The sequence below is a fragment of the Ipomoea nil genome, unplaced genomic scaffold (genome assembly GCF_001879475.1).
Source record: "Ipomoea nil cultivar Tokyo-kokei standard unplaced genomic scaffold, Asagao_1.1 scaffold3384, whole genome shotgun sequence".
NCBI classification, from domain to species: Eukaryota; Viridiplantae; Streptophyta; class Magnoliopsida; order Solanales; family Convolvulaceae; genus Ipomoea; species Ipomoea nil.
In genome coordinates, this window is record NW_017619812.1 from 1,586,767 (window position 1) to 1,610,069 (window position 23,303).

General features: G+C 34.9%; 1 long non-coding RNA gene across 2 annotated transcripts; it reads right to left on the reverse strand.

Annotated features, from left to right (window-relative positions):
- Window positions 1-786: 786 nt before the first annotated feature.
- Window positions 787-5,916, reverse strand: LOC109170947. 2 transcript variants are annotated; one of them, XR_002052509.1, is made up of 3 exons: window positions 5,696-5,916; window positions 4,860-5,000; window positions 787-1,224 (listed from the first exon to the last, which is right to left on the reverse strand). It is a non-coding gene; the product is annotated as an uncharacterized LOC109170947 (long non-coding RNA). The 2 variants fall into 2 exon arrangements; XR_002052508.1 differs by lacking the exon at window positions 787-1,224 and adding an exon at window positions 4,059-4,496.
- Window positions 5,917-23,303: the final 17,387 nt, after the last annotated feature.

The following is a 23,303-nucleotide window of genomic DNA, read 5'->3' on the forward strand; positions in this document are numbered from 1 at the left end:
AATTTCTAATTTTGTGCTTTGTTTATGGAGTTAATATCCAAAATTGTCCTCGACTATAGTGGTTTTTCTCAATTTCGTCCTAAACGACTTTGGTGACCTAATATAGTCGTGTTTCGCTCAATTTAGTCCTCCATTTGTTATTCCGTCAAATTGGTGTTAAATAAAGGGACAATTCAATAATATCAATATTGACCTCTCTTTACTTTCAACCTGCGAAGTGAGAAATCTCTCTTTCTTACACGAATTACACCCAGAGTTACTCTCAGACCTACGAATCAAATTTTATATTCGTAGCTTTAGAAGTGATTCTAGGAGTAATTCGTAAAAAAATAGGGATTTCGCACTTCACATGTCTATGAATAAAGAGATGCCAATATTAAAATTACTGAATTGTCTATTTATTTAACAACAAATGGACGGAATAACAAATGGGAGACTAAATTGAGCAAAAACACAAAAGTCTGGGACGAAATTGAGTAAAAACACAAAACTCTGGGACTACATTAAGTCACCAAAGTCGTTTAGGACAAAATTGAGAAAAACCACTATAGTCGAAGACTATTTTGGGTATTAACTCTTTGTTTATGTATAATGTTATGTTAAAAAATAATAATTTGATAAAAAGGCTTATAAGGACACGAGTATACCAATAGCAATAATAATAATAACTGTAATTTTACATATTCTCTTAATCTAGGATTATTGATTTACTTTCTTGCAATCTGAATAGTGGACTGATTAACACAGATTCTCGATCAGATAGTCATACAGATAGATAGACAGATATAGTGTAATGCGGAAGACTAAGGCAGGAAGTAAATCAACACATATGTTTGTTTACCCAGTTCAATACAGTGTGTATCTACATCGGGGGATGGTCACCGATGCGTCCAATCCAATAACTCAGAATCCATTGTACAAAGGTAGAGAAGAACAATCTCACCCAAGTGCCTCACACAAGGTCAGTACCCAGTCTACGAAGATTTAGTGAGTCGGAAAGCCACGCATCCAGAAGTCCAATGAAATCCTTCAATGGAGAGCTAACTCTGATGCAGTCCACTAACAAGTCTGAGCTTGAAATATATTTAGATGAGCAAAGAATTGACAGAAAAGTAGACTTGAATATTTTGCATTTTTTGAAGGGAAATCAATTTCGGTATCCTCAACTTGCTACCATGGCTCAAGATATCTTAAGTATTCCAGTGTCTACAGTGGCTTCGAAGTCTGCATTCAGTATTGGCGTTAGAGTCCTTGACCAATACCGAAGCTCACTTAAACCAGAAGTTGGTGAGGGAATTGTCTGTTGCAAAGATTAGTTGTATGGGGATTTTAAGTAATGCCACTTTTTTAAAATAAAGTTTATAAATAGAATCATTGTTTATTTTTCTTTATTTCATTATTAGTTATTTTTAATTTTTTTTATTGACTTATAATGTTATATTTTGAAAATTTGTAGATTCAGGACAAACCGACTTGAACGAGATAACAGAAGATATCATGAATATGACTGTGGAAGAATTTATTACATCAGATGAATTATTGATGTTCAACAATATGCAATATAAATTTTATTGTGTTTAATTTTGTTTTAAAATATTATTATGGACTTCTTTAATTATGATTTTTGGATGTTATCTCACCATTTTATGAAAGTTATGAGTTGAATATTTTGTTAGTTTGTTTGATTGAATTGTAGGTTCTATATTTTTTTTAAAAATATATATATATATATTAAATAGGCTTAGTGGGTTTAAACGGGTTTCGTGTCATATCGTGTCGACACGACCCGAAACCTATTAACAAAACGTGTCTATCGTGTCAATCCGTTTAACCCGTTTACAAATCGTGTTTGTGTTAAGAATTTCAACCCGTTAACCTTAATGTGTCGTGTCGTGTCCGTGTTTAGTCTTATCGTGTTCGTGTCGTTATCGTGTTGACCCGTTAACGAACCCGTATACACGAATTGCCAGGTCTATAATCATAATTCATTGTTGTCATATTATGTTGAACAGTTATTATGGATATATTAAATTGTAGTCATAAAAAATGTATAAATTTAAATTTTAAAAAAATTATAAAAATATAATGCAAATATAATAACTAAATGACTGCATTTATTCTTTTAAAAAGACTAATAAATGTTATCAAAGTTATAAATAAATATATTTAACAATAAGGAAATGACAATGCAAACTAGAGGTGTAAATGAGCCGAGCGGCTCGCAAGCGGTTCGCGATCCACTCGGTCAAAACTCAGCTCGAGCTCGGTCAAAATCGAGCTCGAGCCGAACTCGAGCGGCTCGTTTACTAAACGAGCTGAGCTCGAGCTCAAATATTCTAGGCTCGTCGAGCCACTCGCGAGCCATAATTAAATAAATAAATAAATAAATATATATATATATATATATATATATATATATATATATATATATATATATATATATATATATATATATATATATATATAGAAGAGCGCTCATATGCGGCGCGGTCTTACAGTGCGGCGATGCGGTCAAATTCTAGAATACACCAACAGTGTTAACAATATGCACCAACAATGTAATAAAAACACACCCCAATGAAATGTAATAAAACATCACAAAATACACCACAGACTCAAAAAAACACACCATATAACTCACCACCCCCAATGGTGTATTTCCGAACAGTGTATGGTGTTTTTACTCACACCTAATGGTGTGTGTTTGGTGATGCAGGGCTCTGTTTACTCTGTTTTGTGTGGTGTATTTCCTAACGTTGATGGTGCATATTTGGTGAACTATTGGTGTTGCCGCACCGTAAGAAATAACCGCACCGTAATACACTGCCGCACCTGAACCCGCCTCTATATATATATATATATATATATATATATATATATATATATATATATATATATATATATATATTACTCAAAACTCACAAAGTAGGAAAACCCTAAATCTTGAAGTTTGGACTTTTGAATTTTTTAAAGTTTTTATTATTTATGTATGGATATATAAAATAATATTTACTATTAATTAAAATATGAATTCAAATAGATCAAATTCGAGATTAAAATCTAGCCTGAACTTGAGATCGAGCTCGAGCTCGAACTCGAGTTCAAGATCGAGCTTGAGCAATCGAGCTGCTCGAGCGGCTTGAAAAATTGCCGAGCCGAGCTCGTGCATAATTTTTTGAGCTCGAGCCAACCCATGTTCGAGCTCGGCTCGACTCGTTTACACCCCTAATGCAAACCATAAATAAGAGACCGGACAAACCATAACTTTTATTTATTCGAATTTTTCATATATTTACTTATCAGTATAAATAATGCCACCATTACAATTGTCATCCTTGGTATAGTATTGCAAGCCACTATATTGTTCCGAGATTGATCATAACAAAGTCTTATCTCAATAAGATAAGTGTTAGTTTTATAGTATATGAGTCTATTTTGGAAATCAATTTTTCATTCACTCATTATGTGTTTTGAGCATACAATATATCAATTTCTTCGTCTCATTACGAAAGACCCGAATCCACTTGGACCTGATCCAAATAAGTGAACTCGCATATATTTGTACCACAAAATAATCACTTTCTATGTCATTTTATTCTAAAAATTCCAACAACATAAACAATAAATGATTATGTTCTGAAAACGACTCAAAACCAATTTCAATATATAGCAACTTATGAAAACGACTCAAAACCATTTTTCATAACAATAAAATGGTTACTCCTCCTATATAAAGAGGAGTGGCGGAGCGCAAAGGCCCCAAACCAAGAAAAGGAAAAACAAAACAAAAATGTTAGAAGTAGTGATGATCTTATGCCTCCTAGGCACTCCAACCTTTTCATCTAAATCCCATATACTACTAAGTAATACCAAGGATGCGAATCAAAGCGCACAAGCTCCACATCTTCCACCGCCACCCAGTTGGACAGGCTTTCAACTAGCATTGACCTGGCCAAACGGCTTCTGTAAAGACTTTAACAACTTTACAGAAGCCGTTTGACCAAGTCAATGCTAGTTGAAAGCCTGTCCAACTAGGTAGCGGTGGAAGATGCGGAGCTTGTGCACTTTGATTCGCATCCTTGGTATTATTTAGTAGTATATGGGATTCAGATGAAAAGGCTGGAGTGCCTAGGAGGCACAAGGTCATCAATACTTCTAACATTTTTGTTTTGTTTTTCCTTTTATTGGTTTGGGGCCTTTGCGCTCCTCCCGCTCCCCTTTATATATGAGGAATAACCATTTTATTGTTATGAAAAATGGTTTTGAGTCGTTTTCATAAGTTGCTATATATTGAAATAGGTTTTGAGTCGTTCTCAGAACATAATCATTTATTGTTTATGTTGTTAGAATTTTTAGTATAAAATGATATAGAAAGTGAATGATTTAGGAGTGACTCACTCCATATTGTAGCCATTCATGGGACCAGAAGGTTTCATCCTTTTCTGCCCACAAATTTGGCCAATTCTGCCTCAGTTGCTTCCTCAGTTGAGCATAATCTATACAAACATTCAAGTCAAAGTAAGCAATTACTAAAAAAAAGTTTTATTATTTCTAATATATATATGGGATGGGATGTTGGAGAGGAATTGAAAAGGCTAGAGTGCCATTTAGGAGGAAATAAGATCATGATTCTTTTGTTATTTTTTTTTCTTGGTTTGTGCTCCAGGTTTGGGGTCTCTGGCTCCTCTTTATATAAGAAACTAGAAAGTGGTTTATAACCATTTATTGACGGAAACAAGATTTCTTTGAATGGGTGTGAAGAAGCAAAGGTAAATTGAATTAAAAAATGTTCGAAATACAAGGTTCATGTGTTAAGTATCATGTGCTAAAAATAAAATACATGCAAAAGTATAGTATACCTGATTAGCATATGTATCAACCACATTTACCCAGGCACCCTCTTAGAGTAAAAGCTCTGCAACCGGAACTGCACCCCAAACTGCACTCCAGTGTAATGCTGTTTGCCCTGTATGATCTGCAACATTTACCTCTCCTCCATGCTGCCAATTGTAATAACACCAAGCAATTGCCAATTGGCAGTACTTAGTATGTATATACTTAAAGCAAAACAAAACTTTCACAACAAAGTTACAAAATAAAAGGCACTAAACTCATCCATCCAAATATATCATATTAACTTTTGTTAGTTTCAGATTAAGCACAAAGAGAAACCTTGAACAGGCCTCTTGGGAGCATAAAATCATTGTCTCATTGTTAAATGGAGTCATTAACTTTTACAACAAAGTTATAACCTCTCTTACCTCCACAGGGCACATTTTCATCCAATAATCAAACATTAGTTTTGAAAACTCCTCTGATCTACACTCTCATTTAGAGATACTCACTGCTCATTTCGTCTATTAGACATAAATCATCCAAAAACCACTTAAGCACATATGACAGTCATGATTTAAAAATAATATTTTTAGCTGCTCACTGGCTCAGTGCTCACATTCATGATTCATATAATGATATAAAAGCACTTAACCACATACTACATAAATCATCCAAAAACCACATACATTAAATATTTAAATTGATTAAAAACAATATTAGTCACTGTTCACATTCATATAAAATTCAACGGCAACACCAATAAAAATCAATATAATTAACTAATTAAGAGTCTATGACTTAGGAAAATTAGGGCAAAATTGCAAAAATAGGAACATGGCTGAGATGGTGAGACACTGACTCACTGAGGACTCCTGCTGGGCTGCTGAGTGGCGAGTGGCGAGGTGTGACCGTTCGGCACAGACAGGAATAGAGCCACAGAGGACAGAGGACCGAGGACTCCTGAGTCCTGAGAGGAGACGAGAGGCCGAGAGGGGCAGTAGCTGGTACTCCCGTAGCGAGAGGCCAGAGAAGTGAGAGAGGCGGTCAGGCTGAAAGCAGAGAGCAGAGAGCAAAGAGAGACGAAAGAGGTGAGGGTTCTATATATTGAAAGCCCCATGGCCACTGTTTATTGTTATGGTTTTGAGTCGTTTTCAAGGTCAAAATTTGTTTTGAGTCGTTTTCAGGACCTTATAAGCATTTTTTTTTTTTAGTTTTCTCTCTGTCCGTTTAACGGTTCAGGTCTACCCGTCTAATTCTCTGTTCATTTTAGGATATCCCTGTTCGCCCTCCGAGAGGTATGGGAGCTAGCTCAAGGGGAATCGTCACTTGTGGGAATTAAGTCCAAATCGTCACTTGTGGAAATCAAGGCCCAGTTATTCCAAAATTCTCCTCCACAAAGAAAGCTCATTTGCCACTTGAGCTACTCCATTGGGTACCATTTATTGTTCATGTCATTGGAACTTTTAGCATAAAATAACATAGAAAGTGACTATTTGTGGTACAAATATATATGGGTCCACTTTCGATTTATGTTATATCAAAATGGATTCGGATCTTTCATAACGAGACGAATAAATTGATATATTGTACGTTTAAAACAAATAATAAGGGAGTGAGAAATTAATTCTCAAAATAAACGCAATTAAAAAAGGAAGGTGGAAAATAATTTGAAACTAGATATGGGCTCGTAATTAACAAACCAAATAATGAAATGATTCCCAGTTTTCTTTCCAGTATCCACAGGTAATTAATGGCTAAGAGTTTATATTGTAATGTGATTTGAAATATTTTTTCTTCTCTTTCTCACCGTACCAAAGCACGCAACAAATTAAAGCCAACCAAACTTTCATTAAAGAGGCATGATATCTCCCGCTACAGAAAAATTGTTTGGAGAACAACTAAGAATTGTGCTACCCATCAAATCCATATATTCATGACTTCACCATAATCAATTAGGTGAAATGATTCGAAAAAAAATTTGTTTGTTAATACATGCAACATATGTGTAATGTGCATTACGCTCCCGGCCTCTCTTCCTCTCTCTTCCTAGTTACCTATATAATTGCCTCCCAGTTTCATTCTCCCCTCAAAAGAGTTAACCAAATTCACCTCAAACAGTGATTTACCATCATGGTTTATAGCTATTTGAACTTTTATAATCAAATAGAATGTGTAATTACCATCATGGTTTATAGCTATTTGAACTTTTATAATCAAATAGAATGTGTAATTAGAATTCGTCGTTGTTTTTCGAAAGTAACCATTTATTGTTCATGCAAAGGAAAAACATATTTTTAAGGTTGAACTGATACACAGGAGTGAACTGAGATTTACCTTATACACACGCTGGAGTGATGCATCATGACTAGTTTGGAATTATCATAAGAGTATTTCTTTCATTTTCCATCATGATTGGTTTGGAGCGAGTCGCGGTTTATTCAGAGGTACATCATGATTGGTTTGAAATTATTGTAAGAGTATTTAATTTCTGTCCATTTTTTGATTGAATTAATGTGCTTTAAAGAAATGCTATTAGGCAATAGTTCGTCCACCTTGTACACTTAGAACTTTTGACAACATATTTAAATAAAAATTGTGTCTTTAATTTCAATTCTACAATTAGTTCTATTCACTTAGTAATTTAGGGAAAAATATTTTACCTTCAATGTTGCCATGGCAAAATATAATTGTATTGTCAATTTTTGATATTTTTAAAATTAAATTATCTTGAAAGGAAGATAAAATAATTTGTTAGTCTGTTGCAAAACATGCACGTGCTTGCTTGCTTCATTATATTGATTATATGTTTTCCATTTTTATGCTAAGTTGCTAACAGAATCAAAGGAAGGAAAAAAGAATTGCTTATATAATTTGTTGTACATCACATTCAAGAAACAATTAAATTTTGATAATTATTTGTATCACTCTCAATATATATATATATATATATATATATATATATATATATATATATATATATATATATATGTTTTTTTTTTTAATTTAATGACATACACTAACCACCGCCCACAAGAGGTTTTTCTCGTTACATAAAAAAATGTTATTAGGCATTACTAGCATATTAATTATTAGTGGGTAACGAGGAAAACTACTGTTACTATCTGAGAGTGTATACAAATTTATTCATATCATATGTTAGGTAGGCAAATAATTAAAAGTGACCTTTTTTCCTCTGGGAGGAAAAAAAAAAACAAGAAAATGACAGGTACCAAATTCAAATCCTCTTGTGGGCGGTGGTTAGTGGCATTAAATTAAAGAAAAACATACATATATTGAGTGTAATACAAATAATTATCAAAATTTAATTGTTTCTTTAATGTGATGTGCAACAAATTGTATAAGCAATTCTTTTTTACTTCCTTTGATTCTGTTAGCAACTTAGCATAAAAATGGTAAACATACAATCAGTGAAGCAAGCAAGTACGTGCATGTTTTGCAACAAACTAACAAATTATTTTGTCTTTGTTTTCAAAATAATTTAATTTTAAAAATATCAAAAATTGAAAATGCAATTATATTTTGCCATTGCAACATTGAAGGTAAAATATTTTCCCCTAAATTACTAAGTGAATAGAACTAATTGTAGAATTGAAATTAAAGACACAATTTTTATTTAAATATGTTGTCAAAAATTCTACGTGTACATGGTGGAACTATTGCCTAATAACATTTCTTAAAATTCACATTAATTCAACTGAAAAAATGATAGAAATACTCTTACAATAATTTCAAACCAATCATGATGTACCCCTCCCGAGAATATTTAATTTTTGGATGACAAAGAAAACTCACAACCAGCCATATTACTCGATGGTGTGTACTGAAAGTCATGTGGCAGTAGCCATGTGGCCAAAACAATACTAGTTGAAAGCGTGTCCAACTACGTGGGGGTGGGGTGGGGTTAGAAGATGTGGAACATGGGGAGTTTGTGGCCGTGGATTCACATACTGATTCCGATTAGTATCATTTAGTATATGTAATTTTAGAGAGGAAAATGCTGGAATGCTATTTAAGAGGAATAAGATCATGAATGATTCTAAAAATACATTCTTTTTTTTTTTCTTTTTTTCTTTTTTATCTTGATTTGTGCTGAGGTTTGGGGCCTTTGGACTCCTGGCCTCTTTATATAGGCACTAGAAAGTGGTTTATATCCATTTATTATTATGATTTTGAGTCATTTTCAGAAGGTGAAATAGAATGTGTTATATATTGAAATTGGTTTTAAGTCGTTTTCAGAAGGTGAAATAGAAGGTGGTATATATTGAAATTGGTTTTGAGTCATTTTCAGAACATAATCATTTATTGTTCATGACTTGTGATCTTTCGTTATATTTACTTGCATTTGGATAAGGCTTGAGCTTTGCTCTAGAGTTAGCAAAAGGCTATAAGTCATGAATGGTGAAATCTTGTTTAACATTACTCACAATGTACAACCGGCACCCATGTACAACATTAATTATTTTTGTTTTTGTTTTGTAAAGAAATTGAACATGGTTACGAAATGCTAAGAGAATGACAATTTATATAAGGAAAGGAATATAATCTTAACAAATCATAGAAACGTGGTGGGCAATGTAACTTATAAGTTTGTTACAACTAACAAAGCTTATACAATTTGTTGGGCATTACATCTAATGAACAGTTAAATTATCTAAAATGCATGGTAAGTTTTAAATTTTATTATTTATAATTTAATATAAAGTAAATTGTTTATGTCTTACTATTTGTTTGATTAGAATCAAAACCCATTATAAGTATTTGATTCCTACTCTGATTCCCATATTGTCTAAAATATAGTAGTGTTTGTTCAAAATAGTGTTGTCTAAAATTATTGGCAAGATCATTAATTTACATATAACAACAATTGATGAAGTCCCAATTGTACACAAGGAAAACCCGTAAATAGGGATGACAATGGGTCGGGGTGAGCTATATCCATCACCCGACCCACCTTATATTTTCTCCACCCCCCCCCCCCACCTCCAACCCGCATCGGGTGGACTTTTTCAAAACCCACCCCCACCCCCACCGGGTGCGGTTTCCCACTATGGGTACCCACTACTTATCATCTTATTATTTTTTTCAAAAAATAATATTTAAATTACTTACACATAATAAAATAGTAGAATTCGTTAGTGATAATAAAACATAAAATAATAGAAATATTTAAATATAATTTAAATATAATAACTAAATTATTAATTTTTAAAAATAAACTTGGTAGTTTAGATATAAAAATAGTAAAAAGATACACGAAACTATATAAACTTTTATAAATAACTACATAGTAGTACTTATTTTACTATTATATATATACATACACACACTTGGTGGGTCGGGTGGGGTTCTAGGCGGGTTTTGTAAATAGAACCCGAATCCAACCCGACCCACTGCGGGTTTACTTTTTAAAGACCCACCCCGACCCACCACCCACCATCACCCAAAAAAACCCGACCCATGCAGGGTGAATATCCGCGGGGTGGATTGAAATTGCTATCCCTACCCGTGAATTTGTATACTATAACTTCGTTGTATAACTGTTTAGTTAGTCTTCGATATCATCAGTAAACATATTATAACTATACCACTTTTAACACAATCGCATGAGAGACTTTACCGATAACCTCGTCAAAATATCAGTCAGTGTATCCATTGGTAGTTTGCAGTCTTCCATTTTCAAAAATCAAACAATTTAATGCTCAAATCTTTAATCTTGGCTATTTTGATTTTTGAAGCAATAATTGAATACATGATCAGAAGGATATGATGTACCTTTAGTCGTCAATGTAAATACTAAAGTCAAAATGTGGAAAGAGATGAGGTAGGAGAGGAGGTTTGAATAAGACAAAAGATGAGAGGTTGGAGCATAGGTTTTGCATTGGGAAGAGGTTGGAGATGAGTTTGGAGCATAGGTTTTACTTGGAGAAAACTTGCAGGAGTGGGTTCCATGCCTTGCAAATTCCTAGGCATTTAATGTGGCATTAAATGCTTTGCAAATCTCTAGGCCATTTTACTGCTATAAATATGCACCATGCTTCATTCACTTTGTTAATCCCATCTAGCTCATCTGTATCATTCTTTCGAAATACAGAGAGAATATAGCAAAATAGAGAGAGTAAAAATAGAGAGTTATATTTGTAATTTCAATTGTAATATCCTTTTGCCAATACAGAAAATTCTTCTTCAATTTGTCTTGTTTTGTGTATGATTTATTTTAAATCTTACACTAGAAATTTATTCTCAATATTTCCATTTCAAGTTGCTATTGTATTTTGGTGTTGTGAACCCGTTTCGATCCTAACAAGTGGTATCAGAGCCTCAGGTTGGTTCATAGATATATCTTTACTGTATCGTTTATGTTAGAATTCATACTGGTAAAGTGATTGTACATGTCTAAGAAAAGCTCTGGTTAAGACTTGGTATTTAAGCAGTCCATTTGTGACTCACCTCTTTTCTCCAGAAATATTTTCCTGGTGTACTGTTCAAAGGACCGGTAGTGTTCTATTATACGATACTATTTAGATATATTGTTCAGGATCTGAATTAAGAACACCACTTACAATGACGGCAAAGTACGAGATTGAAAAGTTCAATGGGAACAATTTCTCGTTGTGGAAAATGAAAATGAAAGCAGTTCTCAGGAAAGATAACTGAGTAGCAGCAATTGAAGAAAGACCAGCCGATTTCACTAACGATGCGAAGTGGACAGAAATGGGTAGCAACGCTATTGCCAATCTGCACTTAGCACTTGCTGATGAAGTTTTGTCAAGTGTGGCGGAAAAAGGTACGGCAAAAGAAGTATGGGATACTCTCGTAAATTTGTATGAGGCTAAATCACTGCACAACAAGATTTTCTTGAAGAGGAAATTATACACTCTCAGGATGATGGAGACATCCTCAGTAACTGAGCACATCAACACTCTCAACACTCTATTTTCACAACTCTCGGCGTTGAGTTATAAAATAGAAGTGAATGAACGTGCTGAAATCTTACTCCAAAGTCTACTGGATTCATATGATCAACTCATTATCAATTTGGTCAACAACAAGGAGGTACTTGTCTTCGATGATATTGCAGCTGCGGTTCTTGAAGAAGAAAGTCGGCGCAAAAACAAAGAAGACAAAGTTGGAATCTCGCAACAATCTCAAGCGTTGACAGTGACAAGAGGAAGATCAATGGAGTCTGGCTCCAGTGGGAGTCACAACCGAGGTAGATCAAAGTCAAGGGGTAAGAAGAATGTCAAGTGTTTTCACTGTGGCAAAAAGGGGCACTACAAGAATGATTGTTGGCAGCTCAAGAAGGATGGGGCCAAAGGCAAAAATCCCGAGACATCAAATGCTCAGGGATGCGTTGTGAGTACATCAGATGGAGGCGAAGTTTTATTTGGTGAAGCAGCAACGATTGTTGAAGGCAGGAAAAGTCTAGCTGATGTCTGGCTAATGGACTCAGGAGCAACATGGCATATGACCTCACGGAAAGAATGGTTTCATGAATATGAACCTGTCTCTGGAGGATCAGTGTTCATGGGAGATGACAATGCCTTAGAGATTGCTGGTATAGGTACTATCAAACTAAAAATGTTTGATGGTACGGTTCGCACTATCCAAGAGGTACGACACGTGAAAGGCCTAAAGAAAAATCTATTGTCTCTAGGACAACTAGATAGCCGTGAATGTAAGATTCACATTCAAGATGGGATTATCAAAGTAATCAAGGGCGCGCTTGTTGCGATGAAAGCTGAAAAGATAGCGGACAATCTATACATGCTTAAAGGAGAAACACAACTACAAGGAGAAGCAGTTGTTGCAGTAGAAAATCTTATGGAGGAATCAACGATGATGTGGCATAAAAAACTTGGCCACATTTCGGAACGAGATCTAAAGATTCTTGCTGATCAACATCTTCTTCCGGGGCTAACGAAGGTTTCATTACCTTTTGTGAGCATTGTGTTACAAGTAAGCAGCATAGATTGAAGTTCGAGAGCTCTAAAGCAAGGAGCAAGGCTATCTTGGAGCTAATCCACTCCGATGTTTGGCAAGCACCAGTTATATCCTTGGGAGGTGCAAAGTATTTTGTATCCTTCATCGACGACTACTCAAGGAGATGTTGGGTGTATCCAATCAAGCGGAAGGCAGATGTATTTGAAGTTTTCAAATTCTTCAATGCGCGTGTGGAACTTGAATCCGAGAAACGGATCAAGTGTCTGAGTTCGGACAATGGAGGAGAATACACTAGTGATGAATTTAATAAATTCTGTCTGCAAGAAGGTATCAAACGACAGTTCACGGTGGCGTATACTCCACAACAAAATGGAGTGGCAGAGCAGATGAACAGAACCTTGTTGGAGAACAAGGGCAATGTTGAGGACTGCAAATTTGGCAAATTCATCTTTGGCTGAAGCAGTCAAAACCGCCTGTTATGTGATCAATCGGTCACCATCAACCGCAATTGATATGAAAACGCCAATGAAAATGTGGACGGGTAAGCCATCTAGTTATTCTCACTTACATACATTTGGGAGTCCGGCATATGTGATATACAACGCTAAAGAAACATCTAAACTTGATCTAAAATCAAGAAAATGTGTTTTATTGGGGTATGCTGATGGAGTGAAGGGGTATCGCTTGTGGGATCCCACTGCCCACAAGGTTATCATCAGCAGGGATGTTCTCTTTGTAGAAGGGAAGGTACAAGAGAGTGAAAGCACTGGGAAAGAGAAACCAGTAACTATAACAGTACAAGTTGAGGGAAGGAAGGAAGAAAAAATTCCAGTTTCCCCTGAGGCAACAATGGAGCATGATGAACAAGAGCAAGCTGAGTCTTCAACTTCAGAAGTTCAACGATCAACTCGGGAGAGGAAGCAACCAGCTTGGCACTCAGATTATTCTATGGAGGGAATGTTGCATACTGTCTACTAACAGAAGATGGTGAGCCATTTACTTACCATGAGGCAATAAAAGGTCCAGATGCATCTCTGTGGATGACAGCAATGCAAGAAGAAATTATTGAAGCTCTCCATAAGAATAAAACATGGGAACTTGTCTCGTTACCACGAGGAAGGAAGACTATTGGAAACAAATGGGTCTATAAAATCAAACGAGATAGCAACAACCAAGTGGAACGGTATCGTGCTCGATTAGTTGTGAAAGGATTTGGTCAAAAGGAAGGAGTTGATTTCAACGAGATATTTTCTCCTGTTGTACGACTTACAACGATTCGAGCAGTCATAGCGATGTGTGCTGTGTTTAACTTGTATCTTGAGCAGTTGGATGTGAAAACTGCATTTCTACATGGAGAACTTGAAGAAGAAATTTACATGCTCCAACCAAGAGGTTTTGAAGAAGAAGGAAAAGGGAACTTGGTTTGCAGGTTGACCAAATCTCTATACGGTCTCAAACAGGCGCCGAGATGTTGGTATAAGAGATTTGATTCATTCATTCTGAACCTTGGATACAACAGATTTAATTCCGATCCTTGTGCATATTGCAAGAGATTTGATGATAATCAGTTTATCATCTTGCTGTTGTATGTTGATGACATGTTGGTAGTAGGGCCCAACAATGATCGCATCACGGAGATGAAGGCTCAACTGGCTAGGGAATTTGAGATGAAGGACTTGGGACCAGCAAACAAGATTCTAGGGATGCAAATTCACTGATACAGAAATAATAGGAAGATTTGGCTTTCTCAACAGAATTATCTTAAGAAAATCTTGCGTCGCTTCAACATGCAAGATTGTAAGCCAATTTCTACCCATCTTTCTATTAATTTCAAGTTATCCTCAAGTATGAGTCCTAGCAACGAAGCAGAGAGGATGGAGGTGCCTCGAGTACCGTATGCATCAGCAGTGGGCAGTTTAATGTTTGCTATGATCTGTACTAGACCGGACATTGCACATGCAGTGGGAGCGGTCAGTCGATACATAGCGAATCCTGGTAGAGAGCATTGGAGTGTTGTGAAGAGGATCCTTAGATATATCAAGGGTACCTCAAATATTGCATTGTGTTATGGAGGATCAGACTTCATTATTAAAGGCTATGTTGATTCAGATTATGCAGGTAATCTTGATTGTAGTAAATCCACCACAGGTTATGTGTTTACTCTTGCTGGCGGAGCAGTAAGCTGGGTCTCAAAGTTGCAGTCAGTTGTGGCAACTTCAACGACAGAAGCAGAATATATAGCGGCTACTCAAGCTAGTAAAGAGGCAATATGGTTGTAAATGCTATTGGAGGAGCTCGGGCACAAATTAGAGAAAATGACTCTATTCTGTGAAAGTCAGAGCGCTTTGTACTTGACAAAGAATCCAGCATTTCATTCCAAGACGAAACACATACGAGTTCAGTATCACTTTGTTCGTGAAAAGGTGGAAGAGGGAAGTGTGGATATACAGAAAATCCATACTAAAGATAACCTAGCAGATATGTTAACAAAGCCGGATACCAACGATAAATTCGTATGGTGTAGATCCTCAATTGGCCTAACAGGAATGCAAGCAGCAGGGAGTTGGCAAAAAAGGATGAAGATCCACATTATGACTTTAAGTGGGAGATTTGTAAATACTAAAGTCAGAATGTGGAAAGAGATGAGGTAGGAGGGGAGGTTTGAACCCACTCCTGCAAGTTTTCTCCAAGTAAAACCTATGCTCCAACCTATTCTCCAGGTTTGAAGCAATAATTGAATACATGATCAGAAGGATATGATGTACCTTTAGTCGTCAATGTAAATACTAAAGTCAAAATGTGGAAAGAGATGAGGTAGGAGATGAGGTAGGAGAGGAGGTTTGAATAAGACAAAAGATGAGAGGTCGGAGCATAGGTTTTGCATTGGGAAGAGGTTGGAGATGAGGTTGGAGCATAGGTTTTACTTGGAGAAAACTTGCAAGAGTGGGTCCCATGCCTTGCAAATCCGTAGGCATTTAATGTGGCATTAAATGCTTTGCAAATCTCTAGGCCATTTTGCTGCTATAAATAGGCATCATCCTTCATTCACTTTGTTCATCCCATCTAGCTCATCTGTATCATTCTTTCGAAATACAGAGAGAATATAGCAAAATAGAGAGAGTAAAAATAGAGAGTTATATTTGTAATATCCTTTTGCCAATACAGAAAATTCTTCTTCAATTTGCCTTGTTTTGTGTATGATTTATTTTAAATCTTACACTAAAAATTTATTCTCAATATTTCCATTTCAAGTTGCTATTGTATTTTGGTGTTGTGAACCCGTTTCGATCCTAACAGTCAATAAATGAACAATAGTGTCCTTCGCCAACTTCAACAGCATTCAATTCAAAAACCTCGAAATGGAAACGATGAATACCACAAAACGATGGAGTTCTATCTCCTAATATCACCTTATAAAGGAACAGTCGGGTAAGATCTATTGATAATGGAGAGAAATACCCGGTTTTCAAGATTAGAGACACACACTTCTTCTTTGATAATTCTTAATTCATGAATTTCATGCCTATAAAACAACCTTAACAACGTAAACATGAAGTTTAATAAATTTATTAAATAATTTTTTTTTCAAAAAAAAAAATTTCTTTTTTGGAATGAGGGAGGGGAACCCGAACCAACAGAAAACTTAGTCGTCCCTTCTGTCCAGGGACATTCTAGCTTTTTCAATCTTTAAGTTGACTATTAATTTCCAAAGGAGTAGGGCTGTTAACGAACCAAACATAAACGAATGGAGGTTGTTCGTGTTCGTTTGTTAAGGTTTTTAGAGTGTTCGTGTTCATGTTCGTTTGTTAAGATTTTTGAAAATCCTGTTCGTGTTCGTTTGTTAAGCGTTCATTAGTGTTTGTTAACGTTCGCGAACATGTTCATTAACATTAACGAACACGTTCACGAACATGTTCGTGAGTGCTTAATAACCAAACATATGAACATGTTCATGATCACAATTCGTTCGTGAACAAGAATATATATATATATATATATATATATATATATATATATATATATATATATATATATATATATATATATATATATATATATATATATATAGGCGGGTTCAGGTGCGACAGTGTCTTACGGTGCGGCTATTTCTTACGGTGCGGCAACACCAATAGTTCAACAAATATGCACCATCAACGTTAGGAAAATACACCACACAAAACAGAGTAAACAGAGTCCTGCATCACCAAACACACACCATTAGGTGTGAGTAAAAACACCATACACTGTTCGGAAATACACCATTGGGGGTGGTGAGTTATATGGTGTATTTTTTTGAGTCTGTTGTGTATTTTGTGATGTTTTATTGCATTTCATTGTGGTGTGTTTTTATTACACTGTTGGTGCATATTGTTAACACTGTTGGTGTATTCTGGAATTTGACCGCACCGCCGCACGGTAAGACCCCGCCGCATATGAGCGCTCTTCTATATATATATATATATATATATATATATATATATATATATATATATATATATATATATATATATATATATATATGTTCAAGAAAAATAACTAAACAAGTAACACAACTACAAAGAGAATAAACAAATATTAAACGAACACAAACGAGCTTGTTCACGAACATTATAAACGAACACTAAACGAGCTTGTTCGCAAACATTATTAAACGAATACAAACGAGCTTGTTCACGATCTTTCAGACTTTGTTCGTTTATAAACCGAGCTCTAAATTTTGTTTGTTAATGTTCGTTTACCTTAATTAATGAACATAAACGAACGTTACCAAACACGAACACGAGTAGTTTACGAAAAACTCTGTTCGCTAACACCGTACAAAGGAAGCTCTTTAAGATGATTATTATTATTATTATTATTATTATTATTATTAATATTATTATTATTATTATTTATTTATTTATTTATTTATTTATTTATTTATTTCATCTATTACCCAAATCTCAGTGCAAAACTCATTTACCGGTTGAGGCACAATAAGCACAACAATACTCTGATCTCATTCATAACTGTGAAGCGGTGCATCGTGATTATATTGAATTGGAATTATTGTAATAGTATTTCGATCATTTTTCAGTTGAAATTGGAGCTGTTATTGGAATTAATTTTACATCAATTTCATATTACTTTCAATATAATCATGCATGATGCACCACTCTAGAGAGTATTTAATTTGTGGTTGACAATAGAAACAAATAGTCACTATCTGATGGTGTGCATAAGACACGTAATCCGCAACCACTCTTGTGTATTACACAATTGAACCTTAAAAAATATAATTTGTCCGCATAAACATGATTATGTTATGAAAATAACTTATCCAATTCCAATATAAGTTTTGATTTTCAAAAACAAATATAATGCCACCTTCTATTTCACACTCCATGTTACACACTTGAAAATAAATCCACACATTTTGGGGGAGTGTCTAACCACTAGCACTACTTGATGTAAAATGAAAATGATGTAAAACAACAAAGTAGGTCCACACACATTTTGGGAATGCTCTATAAAATTTTAATTGTGAACCACTAACACTTGAAGTAATTTGATAATAAAGTAAAACCAATCCCAATGACATCTTCGATTTGAACCAAAAATGATAAAAATACTCTTACAATAATTCTAAACCAATCATGATGCACCACATGACATCTTCGATTTGAACCAAAAAATGATAGAAATACTCTTACAATAATTCTAAACCGACCATGATGCACCACTTCAGAGAGTGTTTAATTTTTGGGTTAAAACGAAAACTCACAATGACTATCTGAGGGTGTGTACAGGATAAATCTAAGCCCGCTTTTGTGTATTAAAAAATTCAACCTTAAAAATATTTTTCTTTTTGCATGAATAATAGATGGTTACTTTTAGAAAGAACATAAAATTAATTCCAATAGCACCTTTAATTGATTATGGTGAAGTCATGAATGGATTTGATGGCTAGCACAATACTTAGTAGTTCCAAACAACTTTCCTGTGGTCATGAATTGCATTCTGTTATTGAGATAAAAGTTTTAATGATTGTTTTTATTTAGAGTTAATACCCAAAATTGTCCTCGACTATAGTGGTTTTTCTCAATTTCGTCCTAAACGACTTTGGTGACATAATATCGTCCCAGACTTTTGTGTTTCGCTCAATTTAGTCCTCCATTTGTTATTCTGTCAAATTGGTGTTAAATAAAGGGACAATTCAGTAATGTCAATATTGACCTCTCTTTACTTTCAACTTGTGAAGTGCGAAATTCCTCTTTCTTGTACGAATTACACCCAGAATTACTCCCGGACCTACAAATCAAATTTTATATTCGCAGTTTTAAGGAGTAATTCTGGGAGTAATTCGTAAAAAAAAAAAAAAATTCGCAGTTCACATGTCTATGAGTAAAGAGATGCCAATATTAAAATTACTGAATTGTCTATTTATTTAACACCAAATGGACAGAATAACAAATGAGGGACTAAATTGAGCAAAAATACAAAAGTCTGGGACTAAATTGAGCGAAACACAAAAGTTTGGGACGATATTAGGTCACCAAAGTCGTTTAGGACGAAATTGAGAAAAACCACTATAGTCGAGGATGATTTTGGGTATTAACTCATTTTATTTATATTTTACTTTTTCAAGGTTTTCAAAAAAAAAAATATTTTACTTTTTTCAAGAAACGCAACAATATATAAAGCCCCAAATACTCCTTCTCTCTCTCTATCACCAATTTTTCTCACAAGAACACCCCCCCCCCCCCCCCACCCACTTCGGCTTCTTCTCTCTCACCATCACCAAGTGTTCCCCAAGAAAATCCCCTCTCCTTCCCCCCTCATATGTAAGCTTTACCTTATCATTATTTTTGACAACTTGAATTTTCTATGTAGTTCCTAATTGCATAAGGCAAAAGGTTAAAGAGTGGTTGACTATCATGGGCTATGCCCATCTGATAATGCATGTAATAGCACACCAATACCAACTTAAATCATCAAATACAATAACAATATGGTGAGTTATTATTATTATTAGTTATACGTTAGATATTTAACCTTTTTTTTTTTTGTTTCAATATGTAGATTTTTAAGTCATTGAAAGAACAACTCCTGGTCCTTTGCTCTAATTTTGAGCAACACAAGAGAGATGAAGGTTTTTGGGCTTATGAGTAGAACCATCATGGTACAATTTCAAATAGCAAAATGAATCAATAGCAATATTTTCAAAACGCCGTATTTTTACACAAAAAGTTTATTAATATACTATCTTTTGAAAATATTGATATTGATTCAATTTGCTATTCGAAATTGTACCAATGATAATTCTACTTGTAAGCCCAAAAACCTTCATTTCTCTTGTGTTGCTCAAAATTAAGCTAATGAACCAATAATTGTTCTCTTGATGTTTTAGAAAGCTACAAAGTAGAAAAAAAAAAAAAAGAAGTTAAATATTAACGTTTAATTAATTAACAACAACAACGTAATTTACCATATTCTTATTATATTTGACAACATCCTTTGGTAATCGTGGACTATTATCTCCTTATCAGAGGGTCGTAGACCATGTATTGTGAACGACTCTCTAACTTCTCTTTTATACAATTATGAGCCACCTGGCAAACTCCAGGCTGCCAATATAAAGATAGGGTAAAGCTTATCCATGAGGGGAAGAGGGAGGTGTAGGGGATTTTCTTGGGCCAATACTTGGTGATGAGGGAGAGAAGAAATATTTGACTTTATATACCTTTGTTGGCTTTCAAAAAGATTAACATTATATTTGCCCAAAACACCATTTGCAATTATTTCCATGTTCTGGTTATGTTTGTATTTTAATCAATTATTTCTTGAATTATCATGTTTTTGTTCATTTATTTGTATTATTTATTTAATGTTTACATCTCCATAGATGATGGCGATGAAGTTGAATTTTCAAATGTTGATTAGAGAGGAAAGAATGAGGGAGTAATTTACTTTTATATTTTATGTTTATGATTTTTAACTTGAATGTAATTAAGTAGTTTGTGGAGATTTTTTTTTTGTTGAATGCTATTGACTATATTACATTGTAACAGAGAAAATTTCAATTTTGGTCCACTAACTATTAGAGTTGTGTTAATTGTAACACTTGACTTTTAAAAATGTTAATTTAGTACCTTGACTATGCAATTTCTATCAATTTTGGTCATGCCGGCCAAATCTCACCGGAAAAATTTAATAGGTCAAATAATGAGGATATTTTAGTCATTTTTACTCTCTTTTCTTTCTTCTCCAATGAGTTTCTCTCTATTTCCGACGACGATTTCTTCTCCGGTGACCTTCTCCCTCAACAATGCCTCAAGTTGATCTTGGCAGAACTGACTAGAAAATTGCGTGTGAAACCTTGGCAGACAGTCGAGTCGAAAGTGATGATTCCGTCGACGACTACAAAAAGAGAGTGGCTCCGGATCTTCTGCCGGAATCCTTCTTGATATAGAAAGATGCGGAGTTTGATTGGTTCGACCGCAATGCTTTTTTTGGAGCGTAAGGAGTCCGGCAAAGGTGTCAACCCGAACCCGAATTTGAACTCAAGTTTGAATTCGAGTTCGCAGAGGTTTGCGAAGTCGAAGGACAATCGAGGTTCGCAGAGGTTCGCGAAGTTCAAATTCGAGTTCGCAGAGGTTCGCGCAGTCGCAGAGTTTCGATAATCGGGCTTCCAAGGACTCAGAAGAACAACTACTATACGCCGACTCGATGCGGAGGAGTTGCAGCAAACCGGCGAATATCCATAATGGTTGTTTTATCCCAGTGTACGACTTGGTGAGGAATATTGATTTTGTAATGGTTGTTTTATGGGATGATTCTACTGACATCCATGATTGCATGTTGGAGGCGGATTAGAGAGTGGAACTGTTGGCCTGCATCTTTGTGTTATTGGAAGACGATTTGGTGCATTTTTCCGGTCATTTTGGTTGGGAATTCTCTGTCATCTCTTGCTGGATCTTGCTTTGCTAGTGATCATCTGCTCTCTGCCATTCAAGAGTTGTTCCCAGTGGGTTCCATTCCTTCAGAGAGGAGCAGGTCGACGAGGAAGGCGGCGGCGACGGAGATGCGACGACGAATCGTCCAGAGGAGATGATCGGATTAATTGGTTGTGGTAGAAAGACGAAATTACCCCTGAAATTAAAGATTAATTGGCTAATTAAATTTTTCTGGTGAGATTTAGCCGGCAATTTGGCCGGAGTGACCAAAATTGATAGAAATTGCATAGTCAAGGTACTGAATTAACATTTTTGAAAGTTAAGTGTTGCAATTAACACAACTTCAATAGTCAGTGGACTAAAATTGAAATTTACTCCATTGTAACACAACGTCTCCAGTGAGATTCGGTCTCAACGCCTCCACTACATTGTAACACAACGCCTTCACTGAGGTTCGATCTCATGACCTCCCGTATGGGAGAGATCACTACATGTCATTTGAGCACAAAAGTAGTTTGTGAAGATTTAGATCTTGGATTTTGGATTTTTTTATAGTTAAATATCACAATACAAATACATACACATGTTATATATTTATTAATTTTTCAAATTTGATTTAAGTACATAATTTGTGTTTATAGACACAGAATTTCACAACACGAAACATAAAAATTCAAATATAGATTCATACTCTAAACTACAAAATTTTATAACACAAGATATACAAATTCACAACGGACACATACACATACATATACTGTGAACCGCGGTCCATGGTCCATGGTATAAGGATTGAATTTAAAAACCGGCCAGAAGCAAAATTAATCATTAAATAAAATAAGTAAAAGCAAGGGCCTCGCTTTTCCAATAATGCATATATTGCAACACATTCAATTCAGAAAGAAGTAGACAAGTGAAAATAAAACAGGTAATTGAGAGCATAAATATATGTACATAAATAATATAATTTTTTTTTTTAATTATGATCGTAAGGGAATTTTAGGCTCTCGCTGTAAACTCGAACATACACATTTGTATCCAGAAAGATTTTTATATTGTTCTTCCCTTCTTCAACTATACTAATATTTCTCTCACGGTAAATTAAATTTGAGCATATCCAGTAGAATTTGAAACAACAATGCTAACACTCTTCCTTTGTTGAGTTAAATAAATAATATTCCATTTTTGAGTTGCCAAATCAATTGCTATCAGGTAGGGTATATAAGTATCTTGTCCCGGCAAATAATCATCTTCATGGTCCAAATCCGGTATATAACGTGATGCGAATCTGATTGGCCCGATTTTTTTCTTTGCACTTTAATTTAAAGAATATTTTAAAATGGGTTTATTAGGGTAGGTGAAATCGGATACGGAGGTTTAACTTGGGTTGGGAAAATGACTAATTTTTGGATTTTGATAAGTTTTCGATCACACCGGGTTATAATGTGATACGTAGGATAAAAATGACGCCACAAGTGAGATTCCACACTTGATAAGTCAGGTTTGTCATGACCAACTCACTGCTGAACTCATCACGAGTTCCAAAAAACACTCAATTTTCTAACTCAA